Source organism: Castor canadensis, chromosome 12 (assembly GCF_047511655.1).
Source record: "Castor canadensis chromosome 12, mCasCan1.hap1v2, whole genome shotgun sequence".
Lineage (NCBI taxonomy): Eukaryota > Metazoa > Chordata > Mammalia > Rodentia > Castoridae > Castor > Castor canadensis.
This window is the reverse complement of record NC_133397.1, coordinates 68,753,524-68,774,207: the sequence shown is the minus strand read 5'-3', so window position 1 is coordinate 68,774,207 and position 20,684 is coordinate 68,753,524.

The window sequence follows — 20,684 nt, the reverse complement described above, 5'->3', positions numbered from 1 at the left end:
TTTGTGGCTGAATAAAATTTCATTGTATGTAAATACCACATTTTCTTAACCCATTCATAAGTAGTGAAGCATCTTGGCTGTTTTCATAGCTTAGCTTTTGTGAATAATACTTCAATAAACATGGGTGCAGGTGCCTTTATTGTAACCTAACTTACATTCCTTTGGGTATATCCCTAGGAATGGAACTGCTGGATCATATGGCAGTTCTAGTTTCTTGAGTAGCCTCCATACTGTTTTCCATAGTGGTTGCAGTAATTTACATTCTTACCAACACTGTTTTATGGTTCATTTTTCTCCACACCCTCACTAACATTTGTTGTTGTTTGTGTTCTTGATGGTATCCATTCTAACAGATGTGGGGGGAATCTTAATGTGGTTTTGATTTGCATTTCCTGTATGGTTAGGGATGCTGAACATTTCTCCATGTGTTTTTAGCCATTTGGACTTCTTCCTTTGAAAAAGTTCTGCCCAGTTCACTTGCCTATTTTTTCATGGGGTCATTGATTTTTTTAGGAGTTTAATTTCTACAGCTCCCTGTATGTTCTGGTTATTAATGTCTTATCAGATGCATAGCTGGCAAAGATTTTCTCCCATTTGCAGGCAGCCTCTCAGTTTAGAGACTGTTTCTTTTGCTGTACAGAAGCTTTTAAATTTCATGTAGTCCCATTTGTCAGTCTTATCTCTTAGTTGCTGAGCCATTTGAGTTCTATTGAGGATGTCATTGCCTATGCTTATTAATTTTAGTGTATTCCCTGCTCTTTCCAGCACTAGCTTCAATATTTTAGGTGTTATATTAAGGTCTTTAATCCACTTTTAGTTGATACTTGTATAGGGTGAAAGACATAGATCTAGTTTCAGTTTTCTGTGTGCAAGTATCCAGTTTTCCCAGCAATATTTGTTGAAGAGGCTGTCTTTTCTCCATAGTATGTTTTTGGTGCCTTTATCAAAAATCAGGTGGGCATAGCTGCGTGTATTCATATTTGGGTCTTCTATTTTGTTCCACAGTTTTCGTGTCTGTTTTTTTATTTTTGGCAGCACCATGCTGTTTTTATTGCATAGACTGATTTTGTGATTTTTATAATTTATTGAGTTCAAATTTGTCGTATGCTTGTTTTGTACATCTTATGCATTGTCTTCTAATACAATATTAAGAGATGCAATTCACAAATATGAGAAATATCTTTAGTTCAAAACAGACACACTTTCCATGAATGATCTTTCATGATGGAATTACATCTGGGCACAAACTTTTAAGTATAGTTGGTGAAAACCCTTAGGGTCAATACCACCTATAGATAAGTATTTTGGACTTGGAATTTATGACAGTAAAAACATTGTATTCTCACTTAAAATTAAGTTCTTGATTGTTATTCATCATTCAATGATGATGAATAATGTAGGAAAGAAGTCTGGAAAATGATATTTTTGAACAAATATATATTATATATTGTGTTGTTTTCAAAATTTGCATATTTACTGGAGCTCACAACATTGTTTTACTTGCTGTTATACTACTGGCAGGTATCATAAGCTCAAAAACTTTTCCAAGATTCTGTTAGAAAACCATTTTCCATCTTGTTTAAACTAATCAGCTATCCGTGGGAAGCCATACTTAATAAGGGGGCCCCCAGTAGTGGTGACACAATTTGTATTAGCATTTTCTAGGTAATCCTTTCCTATTTTGTATAATAACTGGTATCCATTTAGTTTCTAAAAATCAGCTCCAGCAGAAATGCCCTTCTTCCCAATTCTTATTCATAATGTCAGCTACTTTTATAATAGCTGCATTTGAAATATATTCATCTTGTCATAAAAAGCAAATCTACCATCTATTGATAAATGTAAGACAGCAAAGGGGTTCGATGGCATTCATAAACCATATCATGCTTCTTTTGAGAAGCATCAGAAAATAATGTGAATAGTTTGAAAATGTTCACTGACAAATCTCTAGCCCATTACTGAAATGTAGTTTATCTCTGTGCTCATATTGATTTTCCTAAAAAGAGTTGAAATTTGAAATACATTTCAAACTTGGAGTTTGTTCTTCTGTAAAGAACTATAAATATGACTCATAAAAATTTTTCAAATATTAATTGACACATACTGAAAATGTATTATTACAAGTGTTTTAAATATGGTTTAAAATATAATTCAAAAGAATTATATCCTATACACGATTTCTCTGTGCATTGCATTTTTACAGTGAGAAAAATGGATTCAAAATGATGAAACAATGTTTCAACCTTTTTCTCAAAGACAGTTTTCTGTCTATCAAAATGATAGACAAGGGGAAAGTTTTAGAGTTAACATTTCAGATCCACTTCTGGAAATAAATTTTTTTAAAACTATGTTTTATGTATCTTCCTGTTTCACTCATCTCATTGATGAATTAAAGAAACTAATATTTAAAGCTTCAAATAAATGTTAGATATTGGTCAACTTACAAAGTAATGAGAGTTTTCTGGGTTTTTTTTTTGTGTGTGATTATCTTTCCCCAAAGCAGTCTCTTAGGAGCGAATGAATTATATCCATAGGATTGATTTTGTCCATGATGCAGCATAATATTACAAAAATGAGATATATTACAGTTAAAAGGTATACTTTAAAAAATAATGTTCAAAATATCAAGACATCTAACCTCTTCCATTTTAATTTCCAAAAATTTGTTGTGTCCTGATGAAAGCACAATACATTATCAATAAACATAATGACTGAAAATAGATCAAAAAGGAGAAATTAAAATATTTTATGTGTTATAAATAAAAATAAATCTCTTTTCTTTCTGGAGTTTTTATAAGTATAATTGTTTTAATGTTAAATAAGAGTCAATTTGGAAGAAATTCCAAAGAAAAAGTTATAACAAAGATTTTGAAGCTCCAATACAATTTGACATATTAGTCAATTTGTCATATTTATAACCACAAAAGGCTTGTGTGTATTCAAAGCACCTATCAAGAGAAATAACCTTCAAATTGGAGTGTGGAAGGGAAAAAGGAAGTTGTTTAACTCACTTTATTTATAGTTTAGCCAGATTGTTACTTGCCATCTTTGTTCTTGCTGGAAGCCTCAAAAGTAAGGTTATTTTTCTAAATCTTTTGAGATGTTGCTACTCATTATAAAGCTTTTCAAGTTATGTTCTCAACTACTTTCATGTTTTCTGACTTCCAAAGCAGTATATCATCCAAAAATCTTGAAATTGGTAAACCTTAATACTCTTGAAAATCAATTGAACTTTTATCTTTGTTCACTATTATTAGAAGTCTTGATACTGTTTCAGCCCACTTTAATTTTGACTACAATAAGGAAGTGCCCCTTTTTATCTAAAGGAAATTAATTGAATATATCTTTCATTTATCCATTTGACTCCATTTCAACTATCATTGACGTAATATGAAATGCAATGAACTATTTCTCAAATAAAGTAACTGCTGAAATGTTTCCCTCCATCTGTGCAAATATTTGGGTACTTTTTTGGACCATTAACCTATAGAAGATTTTTTAAGAATACCACCTCAATATATATTGTTTATTTAAAAAATATTCATTACAATTTCAAAGATAAAAATGATCTAAACAGAAACTGTAAGATTTTTCGTTCTTTCTACTATACCAGCCTGCATTCCTTATTTGTTCACCAATACTCTCTGTTAGCATAGTGCTTTAACAACAATCATGCTATTTAGTTATTTGAAGTCTTTCAATATTTTTCTTCTGCTGTTAGATAAAAGGCATAAGTCTTTCACATAGACACAAAGCTGTGTATTATTTTATCAGATGCAAGTTGTTCAGAACTCTCTTTTATTACTCTTTTCCTCTCAGTGCGTTCTGGCCCCTGGTCAGTATTTTGACCCTATCATGTTAACATCTACCACAAGGCCTTTGTTCATTTAGTTCTATCTTCCTGGAACCTCCAATTCCTATCGTGCACAGGACTTTATCAATCTAGCTCTCATCTAATGAAAAATGCTTAAGATTTAGAACACAACTTAAATGTCAGTCTCTCCCAGTTGCCTTTTAGTTTCATAATTCTGCTTTAAAATATAAACTGTTTTTCAATAAATACTCCAAGATAGCAGGCTTTTGAAAACCTAATTTGTATGTTAGGTGCTCAGTACCTATCTCTTGTATACATGACTGTCTTTTGCTATTATCTATATATATTTTGATTTTGTTCACTTGATATCTGCCTCCTTCCCAAACTATAAGCTGCAAGGTAGTGGGCAGTTCCTGATGGTCTGCATCACACCAGTAAAGTACTTGTCACATGATAATTTTGAACAAATTTTTGCTGTAATTTTTATCTCCATGTTGTAGCCCAAGGATGAACTTGACATATGATTAATGTGTCAGGAGGACCCAAAGGAAAAAGAAAAGGGAAAGGAAATAATTTGTCTGACTTAATTTCCAAGTTAAGAAGATGGTTTATGGAATATAATAGTAAATCCTGTCAGAAAGTAAAATACAATAAAAGGACTTTGATCTATTCACCAGTTGTACAGCATCTGGGTCGGTTCCATAATTTGGCTGTTGTGAATAATGCTGCAATAAACATCAGGTGTCTTTATTGTACCTTGACATAACATTCCTTTGGGTATATTCCTAGAAGGGGTAATGCTGGGTCATATAGCAGTTCTATTTTTAGTTTTTTGAGGAGTCTCCATACTGTTTTCCATAGTGGCTATGCTAATTTATGCTCCCATCAGCAATGTATCAGGGTTCCTTTTTCCCCACATCCTCATCAACATTTATTGTTGTTTGCATTCTTGATGGTAGCCATTCTAACAGGAGTGAGATAGAATCTTAATGTGGCTTTGATTTGCATTTTTTTTATAGCCAGGGATATTGAGCATTTCTTCCTGTGTTTTTTAGCCATTTGGACTTCCTCCTTTGAAAAAGCCCTGTTCAGTTCATTTGCCCATTTCTTTTGATGCTTTGGGAGGTTAGTTGTTTGAACTCCCTGTATATTCTGGTTATTAATCCCTTGTCAGATGTATAATTGGTAAAGATTTTCTCCCATTGTGTGGGCTGCCTCTTCAATGTAGTGATAAGTGGTATATACAACAGAGTTTTATTCAGCCATAAAGAAGAATGAAATCACGCATTTTGTGTGTAAATGGATGCAATTAGAGGGCATCATGTTAAGTGAAGTAAGCCAGGCTCAAAAAGACAAAGGCTGCATGTTTTCTCTTGTATGTGGGAGATAGACACAACTTAAATGCAAGCAATATTATTAAAAACAGGTTATGCTAAGGGGAGGTCACCAACAGGAGGAGGTGAGTAAAAGAAGGAAGTTAAGAAGGTGATTGTGGGTGATGTAATTTCTATACAAGGATAATATAGAATTTTTAACCTGTTATAATCATCATAAGAAGGAGACTAAGGTAGAAAGGAGAAAAATAGAGGGTATGAACCAATTTGAGTTATAATACATACATACATGGAAATGCCCTGTAGAGCTATCTTAAACAAATACAAATGTCTTATTCAAAAGGGGAGAATAGGAAGGTATATAACAAGTCCTGTCTAGGAGTTGTTGTCACTGGGGGAGGGGAGAGAAAGGGAGGATATAACGAAAGACTGAAGGAGGCTGAATGTAGTGGGAATATTATGTACTCATATATGAAAATATAAAATAGAGACATGTTGAAAGTATTCGAGGAATGGTGGGAGTGGAAAATGATAGAGGGCATGAACCAGCTATGATATGTTACAAGAACTTTTGTAAATGTCACAGTGTACCCCTGAACAACAATAATATAATGAAAAAAAGGAATTTTGAGAAATAACATAAATTGAAACTTAATACACTAGCAGTAGGGAGAACATTGAAAAGAAAAAAGCTATTTTCTGACACAAACAGGAATGAAAGAAAAGAAATATACTCAAAAAGATATCTGTGGACTCATCATAAAATCTCAGTTGGGAAGTCATTGATCCTCCTTGTTCCTCTCTTTTAGGATCCATTAAGAGAAGTCACTTGAAGTGAGTAAAAACAAAAACAAAATAATACACAACAATAACAATAACAACAAGTTAACAATGTACTGGAAAACACAGAGGTTGCCTTGACAATGACAAAAAATGAAAAAGATTAGTACTCCATTTGAAAATTTCAGGTGAAAGAATGGGACATCACCATTCAATAGACTAGACAAGGAAAACCCCACAAATGAGTTTGTGGGAAGATCTTAGAAACACGAGGAAAAGTGTGAAAAATGGTACATGAAGGCCAAAGGAAATGTCTTTCCCCTTTAACAAAGGTAGGGTGATAATGGTTGCTAAGATGTTAGGATACTCCAGCGCTGAGAACATACGCGTTCGTAATCTAAAAGGACCTTGTTGTGAAGATGACCAGACCATGAACAGCACAGTTAATCCAAAGCTTCCTATAACCTGGTCTCTCTCTCTCTCTCTCTCTCAATATATACATAAATATATATATTTATATATAGGTATAAATATACAGTTTTATTAATTTTGTGCATTTTGAATCTTAATATATTTAAATATATGAAAGATAGATCATCTGAATAGATGAAAAATTAGGGAAAATCAAAATAAATATATAAAAATAAGATGAAACTGGGGTAAAGTTAGTGCACAAATATTTGTGGAAGTTTTAAAATTTTTTTAAACATGGGTTACAAACTTGGATTGAGCTCTCAAAGACCAAACCAAACCAAAAAAACAGAACTATGAAGAATGAGATGTAAGACATTTACAACAGGTTGGTTGAGCTGAGAATGCAGATTATTTTCTTTGACAGGAAGCTGAAGTATAATCATGTAAGATTTCTTAAATAATTAGGGCTGTGTTCATATGGATTGATGGTAAACAGAAAGGGAAAAGAGGCAGGTATTTTCCTATACAAATACATGTATACTTGGCTCATACACATAATTGGATAATTTAGGTCAGTATCTGCATAGCAATATTTGATATCATTAATTCATAGATACTTTAAAAGTTATTGAATTATCTAATAAAGACATTATTGTGTATGAAAATAAAATTACAAGCTTGGAGATAATTTTTCTATTGATTTTAACAAGCTGATGCATCCGTTCACCTAGAACTTATTTTGAGGAAGTAAAAACTAAACATGTTACATTAAATATTATGTTATACAACATTTTAAATAATATATATTATATTCAAATATATAATTTTCCTACAACTTAACATTATTGTTAGATCTTTCAGGACAGTGTACTTGAAGGCATTGATACTTAGATAATGTTAAACTGAAACTAAAGGACTTATAATAAAAGTACCATTAATCAGAATTACAAAAATGCTGTATGGACTTCAGATGTAAGAAGTTCTTTTTTAAAAAAATTTTTTTAGAAACCTACGAAGTTCGATTTCACAGTGTTTAGATGAATCAAAATCAATGGACGTTAAAAAAAAAACCTCATATTTTTCCTGATAGATACATGAAAAATGTTACAAAGTTTAATAATGGAATACCCAAGTTGAAAGCCTACTAACCCCTTACAGAAAATATAAGCTTCAGCATTTTAAATTATGCTTATAAAGCAGCCATATGTTTCAAACATCTGGTGTAGATTCATGACAAGAAATCATTCATAATCTTGTGCAATTTTATTGCTATGTTCAAAAGCAGTTCTTCTGAAAGGACACTGTTCATCCATTCTATCCACTTATTTATTCCTTAAATTGCTATTGAATTACTCCTTTGTGTCAGAGACTGGTCTGCAGGAGCTTCTCAGTTACAATAGTTGAAAGCTTTTTCCCCATTTTTAATGAAATTTACAAGCCAGTAAGTCATAAACTCATAATTTTTGGGTGGATTACCATGTCCCAGGCATTGTACTATGTTTTACAGAGATTACTATGGAATTCTCATAGTAAGACTTTAAGTGGATATTATGTTTTACATACATTTTCTTGTTCATGAAGTTGACAAGTAGAGATATAGAGTAAAATGTGCCCAAGCTCCCATAGCATATGTCAAGGCTATGATTTATATCCAAGTGGTCAGACTCAGAGTGTTCACAGTGAAACAACTCCCACACATATTATTTTAGGACAAGCCAAATAGACCCATGACTCTGAAATATGCACCCAAAATCTCAGAATGTAACAATACATTCTGAGAAAGTACTTGAGGTCACCTTTAAATATGGAAATTTTTAGCATAATAACTTCAAAAGTAGTATTAAAATTGAAGTGTTAATCTCTCTACAAAAATTTGAAGGTAAAACTTTCAAGGCTATATTTTTGTAGGAATATGATGAATTTATACGTATGATATTGGGCCAAACAAATTATAGTACGGTATTAATTTAATAGCATAAGAAAAACAAGGTTCTAAGTAATGTGTTCTTGGAAGTGCTTAAAAGATGGTCTTAAAACGACTGTAATTTTGAATGCAGAAAACAAAGATAAAAAACAGCTGAACAAGGAAATCAGAAGTTATTTAAGACAGATTTCTAACTTCCTATTTTGCTTAATATTGACTACAAATGACAGTAAAATTATCCACACATTGCCCAGGCCATCAATTACAGATGTCTACAAATCACAAAACACAAATTTTAATTGAATTACTCTACAGTCCAATGTGGGTCTGATATTTGGAATTTCCTTCTGGGGTCTATTTCCATGTTTTTTGATATTTGGAGCAGATTTCTCATTAGGGTGATGTAATATCAGTCTTCTAAGAAGTTCAAAGATCTATAGCATAGCTCAAAGAATTTTTCACCCCGTAGGACCAAATTAAAGATGAAAGGGAATGAAGGAGAAATACTCATTGAAATATAAATATTTCATCCTTATTAATTCTTAAAGCAGGTAAGAAGAATTTTAAAAGGAAAAGGTGAATAGAGCTATGTATTCCTGATGTGAATGTTTTCTCTGTAGTTGGTGACTTCTGTAGTTAAAAAGAATTTATGCCAAAAATTTATCATTTATGTTCTGAATCTTAATTGAGGTGAATCATTTTGGGGCATCTTTTTAACTAGTTTAATGCAATAGGATTTTCTCAGATTGGAATGCTTTTGTGAGAAGTATCTGTAAACATAATGGAAATGTTTACAGGAAACAATAATAAAATGCTGATAAACCTTTCCAGTGTGTCGTTCCCTTAAATCCCTACTATTGCTTATTATCCTCATTTATTACTAAAATTCTTTTGAACACTTGACAATAACCACAACAGTAATATCAACATAAGTGTAAAGTATAATACAGATAGTCAACATCACTGGAAAAAATTGGAATCATTCTAATAAAGGCACTTGGTTTGAAAATAAAAACTCTCATTTGTATTCCTTCCTTCCTTCTTTCCTTCCTTCCTTCCTTCCCTCCCCCCTTCTCTCTCTCTCTCTCTCTCTCTGTCTGGCCAGGCTGCTGTGAAATTTGTGATCCTTCTGCATCTGCCTCTTGAATGCTGGAATTTCAGGTTTCTGCCACCTCATACAGCTAAGTAACCGTGGTTCTAAGCTCCAGAAGATGGAGCAGTGATTCTTTCCAGAGCCAGGTAGAAGTTTAGGGTCTCCTATTTGTTGCCATCTCTTCATAAGACAGTCCCTAGGAAACAACTTGACAAGACATATAGTAAGTAAGGACTGAATTTAAAACTTTCCTTTTGAATTATAGTTCCTACAAATGGTAAGCTTTGCTGAAGACAAGAGAGCTTGAGACACACATTTCATTTTATTTATAGAATTTATTTTCCAAGATTAAAAAGCTTTGGCTCACGTTTATTATATTTATTTTTATTTATGTTTAATATACTTGCCATTTCTTTATATTATTTACATTATGAAGCACATGCACAATGTGAGTTTAAGATCTTTAGAAATACCTGTTATAGTAGTTATTAATAACACAAAACTTTAGTAATTTTAGTGAGGGTAATGTGATGAAATTTATTTTGCAAATTGAGAATATTGGTGGTATACTTTAGGGTACAACATTTCCAGAGTTTGGTTCTAAATTCACTTAATTTCTCTTCTTGGTTTCATTACAGGTATAACTGAGAATGACAATCCATGAAGGGACACATAGATCCAAATGAGAAAAGTACTTCATCATTGCTACGTAATATACTAGGCTTTTTACTTTTATTCCTTTCTACCATGTATTTAATGTTTTATGGAAAAAGTCTGTTTTGGAAACTTTAGTAGTGGTGTTCAGAAGCTTTGTTTATAAAGTAAGAGAAACAAATTGCATTTTTTGTTTTTTTAAGTGATAGGTTTAAAATCACAGTAAAATTTTATTCAGGATCTTCACTGGGTGCTTTTGAATAGACAGATTTTTCCCCCAACTTAAATGCAACGAGATTCATTCATTTTGATAATGAAATAATTTAACATGGAAAATAAGTCAAGAATGTTCTTACTTTCAATAGATTATTTTTTTAAATAATTTTTCCATGCTTGGTAAAATTTCACTTTTAACTTAAAAGAACAATTGGATGAGTATTATATTTGCAAATATATCTTCTAGGAAATAGAATGGTGGAAAAATGGGACCATTGCTAAAGAACATGGAAATCAAACTGAAGAGTATTGAATTTTATCCCAGAGAATAAATATCCATGAGTCTGTATTATTATAAATAAATAAACAAATAATAACGAAATGCAAAAATAAATGAAAGAGAACTGACAGCTCTTTTTCTACAGAATCCTAATTAATAACATGAAAAGAATAAGGGATATATGAAATCATCATTGTGTGTGCAACACAGTAATAACTTTTGCAATCTACAAATTAAGCCCCAAATCAGCAAGCAAAATGGAAAGATAAAAGGACATCTGAATAGTTTGAAGAAAATGAATTCATATGCACTCAGTACAGGGGAAAATTAACCTAATAGTGGAGGATAATTGACAGATCTCATCTTAACCAGGTGATTAAACTAAACATCATTTACAATAATACACATTGATTTAATGTGCCTAAGAAAGATGTAATGTAAATCCTGAAGTGTCCTTGACAAAAATGTGTGTTGCTCTTTTTATTTTATTTTTACTATCATATTATTGTTATACATGGGATACGTTGTGACATTTATAAAAGTGTTTACAATCTATCAAAGTTAAATTCACCCTTTACATCATTCTCTTTTATCCCCCTCCCATTCTTAGAATAGTTTCAACAGGTCTTATTTTTCCATTTTCATACATGAATACACAATATTTGCACCACATTCACCCTCCTACACCTTTTCCTTATATTCTTCCCCCTTCCACTGGCAGCAACCCCCAGAAAGGACCTAATTTACCTTCCTGTCCTCCAATTTTGGAAAAATACATTTTTGCTTGCTTAAGATAGCCACACAGGGAGTTTCATTATGACATTTCCATGTATATATATATTGTATACTGAATTAGTTGATCCTCTTCATTAATGTGTATCATATTCTATGATGAGAAAGAATTGGAATATACCAAACTGACTAATATTCACCCAAGATAACAGTCATGACAAGCAGAAAAAGACTGAAGGACTTTATAGCTTGGAGGAAGACTAAAGAGATAATGAAATTGCAATGTGAAATTCTGGATTGGATGCTGGAACATAAGTATGTGATAAAAATGGTGAAATTCAAATAATGTCTATGATTTATTTAATGTTGAAGATATCTAGATTTCATCATTGTCCAAACATCATAAGAGTACTTACTTAATCATAAATGATGCATTATATTATACACCTAGGCTCTTTCTATGTATATGCATGTAAGTGTGGTATAGCATATTACTCCTGGGGCCATGATGAACAACAACAGAGATTAAATCAGGCACAAGAGAAAGTGATTCAATTAAAATGTGCTAAACTTGAGATGTAGGAGGCTGCTTTCCAGCTTAGCAAGACATATTGTTTATAGTAAATCTGTCTTTCCTCATTCTTTTTTTGGGTAACTAGAAGGAGCATAGTCTAAAATAATAAATTCATAAATGAGTATAGTTGTTTATTATCACTATCATATATTATAACCTGTACATAAATTTTATATGCTACATATGACAAGCAGCAAACAAGGTTTGTTTACAGCAGCATCACCATAACAGGTGAGACTGCATTATGTCATGATGTTACAATGGTTGAGCTTTTCACCAACCAATGGGTTTTCAGTTTCAAGATAATCTTATGGGACTACCATTGTACATATAGTCATCACTAACCAAAATGTCATTGTCTGGTACATGACTGTACTATTGTACCAATGATGATTTCATTATTTTGATAATTACACTGTGAGATATATATATTCACATGATATGAGTGTCAGGTATTCATGAGATCTTTGTACTACATGTTCAAACTTTTATGTGAACCTAAAAGTATTTCAAAATGAAAATCCAAACATAATATTTCTTCTGGAAAGACTATGGCTGGCAGTTTCTTGTCAACACCGAAAAGGATATCAATTTGGGGCATGAGTCTTTGCTCAGGGAAAAAAAGAATTACAATTCATTTTAAGTTGAACAGTGCTTTAAGAACTTTGTCATGAGATACCAGTAACTTTTGCTCTGTACAAAAGAATTTTCATGTTTATCCCTCCCTCATTTCTCAGTGCTATTAAAGGTTGCTGTGTTTAATGTTTTGTTTTTCTGATTTTAGCAATTGCCAAATATTTTGTGTCCCATAATCTTAATCCCTAAAACTTCATCTTTATTCCTTACCTTAGTGAAATTCATATGTATTACAATCCATGTATTGCTAGCCTGGAATGAGTCTATAATTATATTCACTGAGCTCTATTTATAGTTAAAACACTTTTTTGTTATTATGTTTGAGACAAAGTCTTCCTGTGTATGTAACCCAGGCTGGCTTCAAACTCCCTATCCTCCTTCCTCACCCATCCAGGTGCTGAGATTATTGTGTGCACCACTATGCCCAGCTATAATTTTTTGTTATTAATGAAGTTTTGTACTGTTGAGAATGTACTTTTGCTGTAAATATTTATTAGTGTTTGAAAATGTAATTAACAGCTCATAACTATGCTTTTATCCAACTCTAAAATAAACATCCCACAATTCATGATCTGTACTAGCACTGGTTACTTCTAGTTTTAGTTGTTTTTTAAAGTTAATTCTTCTAATAGTACTTGCCCACAAACAATATATCTTCCTTTGCACTATGCTGTTTTTCTGTGTATCATTTCAGTTGCTATTATAATGACATAAATCAAGGATTTACTGAATTTGTAAAGGTTTTGCCTTTTGATTTTATGAAAAAAATTACAAATGGAATATTTTTATTTTATTTTATGATTTAGAAATTGGGGAATAGGTCAAATTGTAGAGCTTGGTCTTCATGAGCTGGATGCTCAGATACCAGCTAGTCTTGAATGCTTTCCACAGCCATTATCAGCTATCTCCAGCCATGTTATATGCTGAAGGCAAGGCTTAAATCCTAATAATATTTTATACAGTGTCAGGGGTTGTCATCTGCTTTCCTGATCTACTGATGCTGTCATTATCTCCTAGTGACCAGATAGAGGTACAACCTATCAACTCAACCATTTTCTCCTATTTGCATTATTAATATTGTCTTCAATCAGAAGTTTCCTTGAAAGACAGCTTGCAAGCAAGCCACTTCTCAATATTTGAAATTTGACCTCTTTTGGAAAGAGAATATACAATCTATAAATCCATTTGATCAAGCTTACACCGTCCTCAGTAAGCCCTCTTGGTAGCGCTTCAGTAGTGGAGCCCCACTTTTCTCCCCAGGTCACCTTTGTTCACAAGACTGACCTGGTGGCACCTGACAAAAAGTAGCAATAATGTCTTGTGTCACATAAAATGTTAATAAAGATGCATGTCTGATTTTTTTAAGCATAAATTAAATGTAAATTCTAATATTGTCTTTAAAAATGTCTCATCCACTTCATTTAAGAACTGTGAAGACTAATCTTGTACTATTTTTCGGCATTGTACCATCCCAGCAATGGCCCTTGGGCAAGTTGATTTACATGTCTGAACCTTAAAATACTAATCTGTAAACTAAGGGTAATCTTGCTAAATTCAAGAGATTTTTAGAAAATATTAAATAAAATAATGGATGTAAAATCTTCTGTACATATCTGAGAAATAGAAAAATGGTTAAAATGAAACTTTGGATGCTGGGATGATAGTTTATGAGTAGTAATAACAAAGATATCAATGGAGTAATAATAGTACTACCAGATACTACTACAGTTTTACTTTTAAATTCAGGTGTACAATTCATAACTTAAAATGCACACATCTTAGATGTCTAGCTCAGATCTTTCAAATATTTATTTACCCATATTAACATCATTATCTATAACCTTATCCTCATAAAAGATATGGAAATAAGATATGTTTGGTACTTGTTTTGTTTTCATAGTTTTATTTAGTTGAGATTTTCTAATGTTATTTATCTAGTGCATGAAAATAAAAAGAAAGCAATAATGAAAACCTGACAGGGAAAGCATACAGCTTGATTTATCTTAGTTATCATATGACCTCAGAATGACTGGTGACAAAAAGCCAATTGGATAGTAATTAATACATAATGACTTGTTAAGTTCCAACATTAGGATAGTATCATAATTCCTCTGTGCTTAAATGCCAATTTTTTCAACTGACCTTTGGATTTTTTTTTTCATCCACAAATCCAGATGTAATGACAAGAACTTCCCAATTCAAAACGAGAAAAGATGGAATTGATGAATTGTCTTCTAGGGTTTGTGAAAGTAAGAATGTGTATGGCAAAAATTTTAAATGAATGCAGAGGCCAAAGAGATAAATTGGTAAAATAGAACTGCTCTAAGTGATAAACAATGACTATATGAAGCTTTGAGATACAATAAGATCCATTCAACCCCAGGAATTGGGAATGCTTACGGTGAGCAAATTCACATGTGGCTGTCTCCAGGGACAGGTGCTATCAAATAACATCACATACTCATTTCCATGTGAGAGCACAGACCCCTCAATCATCCTACCCTATAGCTTTTTATTTCCCAGAAAAGACAGAAATCTATACTGTAATGGGAAATATTCCAATTTTTGAGTGTTGACATGCAATTTAAATGCAAGTCCATGTGTGGATCAACAGTTTGTGGAAAGAGAAAAAGCACCTGCAGGTTAGAATGTGGTCACAGCAACCAGTGTGGACCTCTGGTATCATTTCCCAGCATTTCCTCACAAATCTATAAAAATTAAAGTCATTCGTGTAAACACAGCCTCAACAGACAGCACACAATTCTCTAGAGGTGTATTATTTTATTGAGTAATATATTCATAGACTCATATTACTGCTTTACAGGAAGTTCTTTCTTTTCTCTTTCTCTTGCTCTTCATTTGGAAGGATCATTGAAAATGTTAATATTAAATTTCATTGCCTGCAGTATCTTTGTCAAGTAGGGAATGATATATTTACTCTCTAGAGAAATTCTTTTTTTAAAAAAAAATGAAAGTGCCTACTATCCTAATTTATTTTTTGATGTCCAATTTTTATTTGGATTTTAAAAATTCATGTATCCTCACAATTATGAATCAATTTAATTAAACATTTCTTTGCCGGTTCTTGTAGGGTTTCAAGAAAAAGTGATAATCTGCCTCATGCATACTTTTAAATTTTACTTTAAAATGCATACTGCTATTGCTAAATCCACTTAGTTCATTCTGTCTTGAATAACAGAGCCAATTTCCCAGCATCTTAATCATTTTCATTGCCTCTTCCTGGATCACCTCCAAAGTATCTGTATCCTTGAACTTGTATAGCTTGTGAAGGAACATAATCTATAGTGCTAATTAAAGCAAAAATTAAGTATTAGTAAGTCCTTTTTTGACAGTGATTGTGAAAGTTCATATTTCATAAAATGGTGTGAAATGCAATAATTTTCACTACCCTATACTTGCCCTCCACCTTTAGAATTACTATCTGCTTGAAATAATTTGATAATTTGGAACAGCAGGAAGTCAGGATACAGAGTGTATGAAATGAAAGTGGTAAGGAAAGACAAATGATTAATGGAGGGTGGATGGATGGTATTCTTTAACTCCAGCAGTCAGAGAATCTTCAAGAGAGAAGAGGCATGAGCTCCAGTCACAAGTTATTCCTGTTCTTATATTTTATGTGTGGTTACTTACACATTTCTTATGCATTTTCAGTGCTGAAAAATTCCTTGCTTCTCAAAGCATTCTATTTCTTTTTTAAATAGGAATTATCAAAACATTCTTACTCACATTATACCCAAACCTTTCTTCTTGCAAGCAGTGTTCAGTGAGTACGGAGGGAACAAGCATGGGATCTGAACTTCAGAAATCCAGTGTACTTTACCATGGTTGTTGTTCTATAGAAAAGTCCCCACTACCTTAGATATCTTGTTTACATTTCACATTGTAAACAAGGAATTAAATAGCTCACAGAAATTTGCAGGCAGAATTTATATAGACTTGAGCTTTACAGGAATATTGGGACATTCCAGGATTTCTGTCCAAATCTTGCAACCATTGTGGTATGTGTGTGCCTAAGTCAGAAAGCTACTTGGGAGGTCATAGCATGTAATTATGACCCAATTACAGACATACTTAAAGTAACTAACTAAAAAGTGTATTTGTTTAAAATCATCCTAGACTTAGATGAAATAATTGGATAACCATGAACACAAATTAAGTCAAAACTATACTGATTTAGAGGGTGTACATTATTTATTAATTTTGTAACTTCCTGCCAAATCATTTGTTAAGTCAGGAGGTATAAAAAATTGTATACTTGAAACAAATAATTTCCACACTACAAACTGCAGGAACTTGGGCATAGATGTTTCATTAATATAAACATATTTTTAAATTTTTAAAAATTAGAATATGTTTATTGTACAGGGGAGATTCATAGTGACAACTCCAAATAAGGTGATATTATACATTGGTTAGATCACCCCCCCCCCCACCGTCTCTCTCTCTCAACCCCCTCCTGGTCCCACTTAAAGTACTTGCAAGAGGTTTCTTTGTTCTACATCATACAAGTAAATGAAGGCCATCAACCATATATCCTTACCTTAATCTCCTTCATTCACCCTCCCCACTCTCACATACCCCTCCACAATCTTCCTATTTTATAGTCCTGTCTTTTGCTACTAATAGTTAAGTCGATGTTCAAATGGGTTTCTTAATGTATTCCTGCTGTGAGTATACTCTGCTTTGTTATGTTCAACCACTTCCCTTACCCTTTATCTCCCACCTCCCATTGTTCAACAGCTTTCAGTACATATCCTAATATCCTCTACCTTCACAGATATTATTTTATGGTAATTCTCTATCACTCTCTTTTCCTTTGCCTCCTTCCCTGAGTTCCATAGAGTAGATCCACTATTGCAAACATGCTCTACATATGAGTTTTTATATGATCATGTTTGTTTTTGTGCATGTTTATCTTTTAGATGTATCTTTCATGTATGAGAGAAAACATGCAGTCTTTGCCTTTCTGAGCCTGGTTTTTCACTTAACATGATATCCTCCAATTGCATCTATTTACCATTAAACCACATGTCATTATTATTTATGGCTAAGTAAATCTCCATCATATACGTACATCCATTCATCAGTTGTAGGGCACCTGAGTTGTTTCCATAGCTTCACTACTGTGAATAGTGCTATGATGAAGGTGTGGGGTGTCTCTATTTTATTCTGAATTAACGTTCCTTTGTGTAGGTGCCTAGGAACAGAATTACTGGGTCATATGGCAGTTCAATCTAGCTGTTTGAGGAATTGCCATTCTGCCTTCCATAATGGTTGTGCTAATCAGCATGCCCACCAACTGTGCATAAGGGTTCCTGTTCCACCACTCTTTGTCAGCATTTGTTGTTATTGCCCTTGAGTGTGGGCATGTAACTGGGGTGAGATGAACTCTTAGAGTAGCTTTGATTTGCATCTCTTTTATAACCAAGGAAGTTGAAGATTTCTTCATGTACTTATTGGCCATTTGTACATCTTCCTTTGAGAATTTCCAGTTTAATTCATGTGCCCATTTCTTTACATTCTATGAAAGTTTTCAGTGAATCCATGTTAGTGTATCAGTGTATATTCTGTATTTAAGAGTTCCTTTACAAGCATTTTCCAAACTTTTAACTGGATTGATATTCATGAAATCTTAATATCAATATGACTAGTTCATGAAGATGTTTCTAGTATAAACAAAGGTATAAGTAACAGTATGAAGATAATGTGTTTCTTTTGTAAAAAAAAAATTAAAAATTCAGTTTTGGCTATTGCAATGCTCAAGATCAACTCCAAAAATGCCATGAGTGGGCAATAAACCAGTTATCATCATTATAAACAAAACTAGTGAATTAAAAAAAAGAATTGCTATTTATCTTCATTAACTGATCCTTTGATTAATATGAAGTAAACTTCATTGTCTCTTCTGACTAATTTTACTCTGAAGTCTTCTTGATTAGATCTGAGTATTGCCACTCTTGCCTATTTGTGGAGTTCACTTGCTTGCAAAACTTTTTTCTACCCTTTGACTCTAAGCCAGTGTGTATATTTTCAGTGAGCTGAGTCTCTTGTAAGCAACATATGGTTGGGTCATATTTTTTAATCCTGATTGCTATTCTATGTGTTTTCACTGGGGTATTGAGGCCACTGACTTTCAGTGTTAGTATTGAGGGACATTTTTATTCCCATTGTTTACACTTTACCTGTTCCTTCTTTACTGATCTGCTTAGTCAACCTTCTTTACTGCTCTGCTTAGTCAAAAGGGTTCATTCTTTCTTGCATCTTCCTGTCTCACTATAGTTTCTTCTGCTGTGTATAAGAGTCCTTTATGTGTTTTCTGCAGTACTGACTTGGTAGTCATGAATTCTTTTATTCATTTTTTCTTGCTGTGGAAGGTTTTAATTTCTCCTTCAATTAGGAAAGATAGTTTTGCTGAATAGACTCGTATAGGTTGACAGTTGTTTTCTTTCAGGGTCTAAAATATGTCTTTTAATGATCTTCTTTCATTTATAGTTTATGTTAAGAAATCTGCTGCTATTCTCCTGGGTTTGTCTTTGTATGTGACTAATCTTTTCTCTTGCAACTTTCAGTATTCCTTACTTGTTTTGTATGTTGAGTGTTTTGACTGATTATTTTTAAGGATCTCCATAGTTTTATTGATTTCCTCTTTCATATACTGCATGGTCTTCTTAATTTCATTCATCTGTTTGTTTGCACTCTTTGATCTCATTTAGTTATTTAGTCACATCTTTGAGATTAGACCAGCTTTTGTGTTTCTTCTTTGAGCTAATTAATCATTCTTACTATTATTTTTTGGAATTCAGTATTTGATATTTCTTCCTCTTTGCTGTTGGTTAGATCCTTCGTGGTGGAGTTGGCTTTTGAGGAAGAGCTATTGCCTTGCTGCTTCATATTTATGCTCTGAGATTTACTCATCTGTAGTTGTTTCTAGTTCAGGGTTCCAATCCCATTGTTGGAATTTTATGAGGGATTGTTCAAGACTGGACATAGATTGAGCTCTGATGTATCTTCTTGTCTCTTTATTGTGGAGTAGAGGTGCAATACTATTCTCCTTTGCTTCTTACTCTCTGGGTGCTGAACGCTACCCCCCGTTCTACTTAGGGCAAGTAAACTTAGCTATTAAATCTGCTACAGTTGTTAACTTTCAGCCTTGAAATTACAGTAAACCTTAATGATGATCAGTTATTGCTACTGTTCTAGTATCTTGGTTGTCTATTGGAGAAAGAATGTATCTTTGTGGTCCTGAAAAGCTAAAGGTAGTAGGAGTTTTGTGATGGGAGAGAGATAGAGGGAAAGCTCCAGTGGGTTATATAAGGTGAGAAGTTTATGTAGCAGGACGTGATGGTAGCTTAAGTATTAGAAGGGGATGATTAGAAAGACTGGGATGTGATGATGAAGAGAGTCATTAGATGTTGAAATGGGTGAGTGGGGGGATAACAATAGAGAAAGTTGAACACATGAGCAAAGAGATGCGGACACAACAAAATTGCAAACTTGACATGGGAGTCAGTTTAACCACTAATAGTATTGTTGATGGAGCATGATTATTTGTGGATGAACAGTGAAAGAGGAAATTAAAAGCTAGGGAGTGGTTGTGGTTGTTAGGTGGATAGTGTTTGTTGAGGAGGGTTATAGAAAGGGGGAGAAGAAGTGGCATAAGATTAAACACTGAAATGCAGATTACAGGGCTCTCTTATGATGATGGCACATAGTGGGAAGGGTGAAGGATATGGCTTATAAGAAAATTGGAGGGTGAGAATGTGAAACTACTATTGGAGTACACAATACAAAAAGATATTGAAAGCTGAATATAAAATCTACATCACAGTCTTAACACAAATTTTACATTAAAATATTTCAAATTGTTTAGTATTCTTGAGAACAATTTACTTTCTCCCACCTTCTGAGTGGGGGAAACTGAGACTTTCAGTCCACTGTATGGCAGTCTATTTTGGATACCTGGCTCTGGAGTGGTGTCTGATGATGCGGAGGAGAGAGTGTTTGGAGATCTAAGCTCCGTCTCTTGTCAGTTCGCCAAAATCTCATGTCATCACCTGTTGTAGCTTTCCCCTTCTTCTGGCTCCCCAGAACTTACAGTCTATAGCTGTGCTCCAAGGCAGGCTTTTGCCAGATGTCCTCAGTGACAGAAGACTCTGGTGCCAGCAGTTACTTGAAGGCTTTCACTCCCAAGGTTCCTGTGTTTGCCCAGTCC